Here is a 5,055-nt window from a genome sequence, read left to right on the forward strand (position 1 = left end):
AGAACGTTACAATGTAAATGGTCTGAGGGAATGTTCTGATAATGCGCTCTGAATGCTGGGGCATTTTCAAGCCTGCATGGTAGTCAGCATTACACCATTTAGACGGAGCAATTTATATGTCTTTTATTTGGAGCTCGTCTCTTCAAGGCAAGGGGTGAGAAAAATAATTCTGATATCTCCTGATATCTGGTATCTCCTGTATTCTTGTCTTCCAGCTTGTCGCACTGCACAGTGGAACAACCATAGCACAAATACATCCAGTTTTTTGTCGATTTGACTATAACGCTATGCGGCACGTTCCTCATTCTGGGAACGGATGGCATTTCGGCCACAAGTTCTCTGGTTTCACAGCTGGATCAGGCTCTATGCAAGTGTCTGAAGTTGGGCTAGACACTTTACATGCAGTCGCACAGAGCTATGTTAGCTGTAACGCCAGCCGATATAGTGATCAGTGTAAGCAACATTACACATCCGTATAAAGAGAGTGGCACAGCCGGCGCTCATCACAAAAAAGCAACGTATGGCACCAGCGCCAGCATATATCGTTCAGTGTAAGCAACACATCGGTATGAAAGTCAGTGGCACAGCTGGTGCTTATAAATAAAGGTAACGCGCTGCTGCAGCGCCGGCATATATAGCAGTCAGTGGCCAGTGTATAGTGGCATAGTACACATAGTGGCCAGTGTAAGCAACATTATGCATCCGTATTAAAGACAACAGCACAGCCAGTGCTTGTCATAGAAGGGTAACTCGCTGCGGCAGAGCTGGTGCTTATCATAGAAGGCAATGAGTAGAGCCCGACCAATATATTTTTTAGCCGATATTATCGGCCGATATGAGCTTGTCGCCGATATATCGGTATCTGCGAATATGCCGCCGATATGAATTTTTTTTTACAGAACATATAACGCAGATTAAATGCTTCTGAATGGTGTAATTACTCCGTTTGTTCAGCAGCGCGTGCTCCATTGTTTGCTACTGGCGACCCAGGTCAGTGTAGTGTATGCGCGGATGAGCTCAAACTTCACCAAAAGTCTTCACCGCCCGCCACCCACCCGCACCTATATTTGATCGTCACATTACAATGATTCTAATTCTTAGTTTTGCATGATAATATGATGAATGGATGGCTCATTTTTAACAGCAGATTCAGTGACGTTAGAGTCTAGAGCTGATCTACGCATCACGGCACACGTCTGCGGCGCATTAAAGCCTGTGTTATGGCCACCAGAGCTCATCGCGGCTGGACTGGTGTTTATACCGGCCGCACCGCGGCCCAGAACTCATGCTTATCACATCTGTCTCATCACATCTTGTGGCGCGCGTCTGTTGTATGTTGTCTACACTGGATGCAGTAAACTGATGCCTCATTGGCTCGTTCTATTTATGATGTGCTGACACAAAGTTTAAATGATTTTCAATGGTCGCTTTGTCGCGTTCTGTTGCGGCGCAGACACGGTGTCAGCATAGTTTGTCAATACAGTCAGTAATGTAGCAGATTGAAAAGTTTTTCTGCAGTGCGATGGTGGTTTGAGTCTGTTGAATAGTGATTTAACACTACGTTGTCACCTAGTTGGAGAGACTCAATTCTAAGTAAATAAACAACAATGTCCCTGTCTTTTACTCTCACAATGAGCTTATCATATTCACATGCTGTTCTATTTGTGTTAAGTTATTTATAATAAGTGAAGTGAAGTTTACTGTTAAGTGCACTGATGGCAGACTCGTTTTGAATAATAAAGTTTATTGTTAATTTGTTAAATACCCTGCCTCCACTACATAGGCCTATGTTTGTCAAGTGTTTAATGACCACATTTGAGTTATCATTGCATATATATATTCTGTTTATGTTGGCTATATACTGTATTCTATATACAGTACCAGTCAAAAGTTTGGATACACAAATGGGAAGTGTGTCCAAACTTTTGACTATACTGTACTATAATATAGCCTACACATAAAGAATATCGGTATTTTAGCAAATGGCTGCAGGTATCTGTCTTTTTTACTCCTTATATATATTCTGTTTATGTTGGCTATATACTGTATTCTATATACAGTACCAGTCAAAAGTTTGGATACACAAATGGGAAGTGTGTCCAAACTTTTGACTATACTGTACTATAATATAGCCTACACATAAAGAATATCGGTATTTTAGCAAATGGCTGCAGGTATCTGTCTTTTTTACTCCTTAATATCAGTATCGGCATCGGCCCCCAAAAAACCTATATCGGTCGGTCTCTAGCAATGAGTGGTGGCAGTGCTGGCATTATATAGAGTGTAAACTGCATTACACGTCCTAATGAATACAGCGGCACAGCACCGGTGCAAATCATAGGAAGTCAGTGAGGGTTTATGGTGGTTAGTATAGACAATCACTACACTCCACACTACACTCTCACTTTTGTAACATCACAATGCAGGCAGGTAGGGTCCTCTGTGGCGGCTTCTGCGTGGGCGCAGCCAGGCAGAAGACACAAAGTTCGAGTCCGTCTGGGATCCCGATGGGTCCCACACAGATCGGGTAAACCTAAATGATATCTCAATCCATTCTCCACCGGAACGTGCAAGGGGATCAGCGAAAACGTATTGCATAATTCTCTTTGGTGATGAATCAACGGTGAAGACTTAAAGGGATAGTTCACTTAAAAATGAAAATTAGACCATTGTTTACTCACCCTCAAGCCATCCTAGATGTATATGACTAACTTCTTTCAGATGAATCCAATCGGAGTTATATTAAAAATGTATTTTGATCTTCCAAGCTGTTTAATGGCAGTCAGTGTGTGTTGCATGCATCAGTCCAAAAGAAGTGAAATAAAGCGCATCCATCCATAATAAAAAAGTGCCTCACATGGCTCCGGGGGATGACCAAAGGCCTGTAGCGAATCGCTGAGTTTTTGTAAGAAAAATATCCATATTCAAAACATAATAATCACTTTAATCTAGCTTGCACCAACAGTTGTACACAGAAGCAAGGGTGAGTAATTCATGGGCTAATTTTCATTTTTGGGTGAACTAACCCTTTAAGCATTTATAATGGGAAAAGATTCTAAAGAAATGCCACTCAGTGCCGCTTATATTGGGTGCATTCCTGCCCCCTTTTTGCATACTCGAGCTTCTGTATTTGAGGAGAAAGGTGTGTAAGGGAAACATGTCAATAATTTAGCTCAAAGGGAATCATTTAAGATTTTAAAGGGAACTCCACCATTAATATGTAAGGGAATTAGGACAGAATCACTGTTTTACGGTTGATCACTGAGACGGCCAGCGATTCAGTGAACGAGCCGTATGACATCAATTCTGCAATGGATATCTATATCCAAAATATAGTGAAAACACTATTAATTAGCACAGTAACAAGATCGGCAGTTTAAGACATTAACTTGTGAGCACAAAACCCAAGATACTTCTCTTTTCAATATACCTCAACTCGGTTTTGACCAAATCTTAGATTGTCTGATTCGGTCTGATATCCTACAGGTGTTTCCCCAAAGCGTCAGCTTGCGCTGTCTGCAACGTCAAGAGACTCTCCCGAAAGGGAACCATTAATTGTGCAGAATAGGCACAGACCCAAATATAATATGTACTTTAGATATTAACATGAATAATGTATGGTTATTATTTTATGAAATAGTTAAAAGAATATTCCGGGTTATTTAATGTGTACTTAATGTTGAATACCACAGAAAATCATTTTGAACACTAAAATGAAATTCACCATCCCACTGCAGTGGCTGTGACCTCATAAGAAGAAGAAAAAAAAATGTTGATCCAGTCAGATAAAGTGTAGAAATTGGCAGAACGCATGTTATTTCAGTAATTAATAGTAATTTTAGTAATTAATTTTGGAATTGTTTGTTCATTCAAAAAAATTTATGATTTGGGTTTACACCAATTTACCCAAATTGCTCCTTCAAATTAATGTTACTTTTTTCTTTATTTACCATCAATAGTGAGTGTTTATTTGCCCCTATTTTTCTTGGTAATATGTCAGTTTAACAACATTGGCAGGCTTATTAGACTGCACCTCAATGCACAGATCCAATATTGTGATGTTTGATTCTTTTTTAATTTATTTTGCTTTTCTGTGGTAGAACAGCATGTCACAGATGCTGTTCATCTGTTATCATCTGTTTTCTCTGATTACCCAAACAGCTGGCCTGCTGACCGCTGACCCCAGGATCAGGGAAAGGAATAAACCAGGACAGGAGGGAGCACGGAAGAAGTTCACTTGGAAAAAGCACTGAACAGGAAATGATCAATACAGCACAGGAACCCTGAGAGAGGACACAACTTCTCTCTCTCACTGGATTATTGGAATATTCCGCAGACAACTATACCCATTAAACCATCCCTACTGCATCACACCAGCTTGCACCAGTTAAAATTCACAAAATTCAGACTCTATTGGTTGATGGCATTGGACATCTGTGAGCTGAGATCTTTCTTTTTCTGAGATTTGACTGTTGTGTTTATTAAAGCTGTATTGAAAAGGTTAATATAAACCTTATAATTTTTATATAATATAAAAATCTTTCAAGAAAAGTTTTGTTTTTCATATGTAAATATTTTTAGTTTATCGTTTCATTAATGAACCAGAATGTGCCAGAATATGGTGACATTGGTTAGATTGTAATGCTTTTAAATACCACAAAAGGGCGACAATAATCTGTTTTTGAAAGTAATTCACTTTATCAAATTATGTTGTTGAAATTATAAATTTAGATGGTTTTAGATTTGTTTTTTTTTGTTTTTTTAATTTAATCGTATTACTATGTTTGCTGGGGCAGTTACTACATACATCTCACCTAGTGCACAATGACGACTACTATATAATTGTGTATATAATACAGTATAATACAAAATGTGAAATATAAATAAAAATTATTTATATTATAGAAACATTTACTGTTATCTTTAGTACATACCACTGTTACAGTTATGCAGCACAAATGTTATAAATGTAACATTGGGCTTTTTATACTTTTAGTTGTATGCGATTAGAATACATGCGATGGCGCCGCAGACGGCAGCCTCAGTGTTTGGCTC

General features: G+C 38.9%; 1 pseudogene; it reads left to right on the forward strand.

Annotated features, from left to right (window-relative positions):
• LOC107596309 (28S ribosomal protein S9, mitochondrial-like) overlaps positions 1–4,416 on the forward strand; it is a 30,617-nt pseudogene extending 26,201 nt beyond the window's left edge.
• Positions 4,417–5,055: the final 639 nt, after the last annotated feature.

This window comes from Sinocyclocheilus grahami, unplaced genomic scaffold (assembly GCF_001515645.1).
Source record: "Sinocyclocheilus grahami isolate Dianchi unplaced genomic scaffold, SAMN03320097.WGS_v1.1 scaffold217.1, whole genome shotgun sequence".
NCBI classification, from domain to species: Eukaryota; Metazoa; Chordata; class Actinopteri; order Cypriniformes; family Cyprinidae; genus Sinocyclocheilus; species Sinocyclocheilus grahami.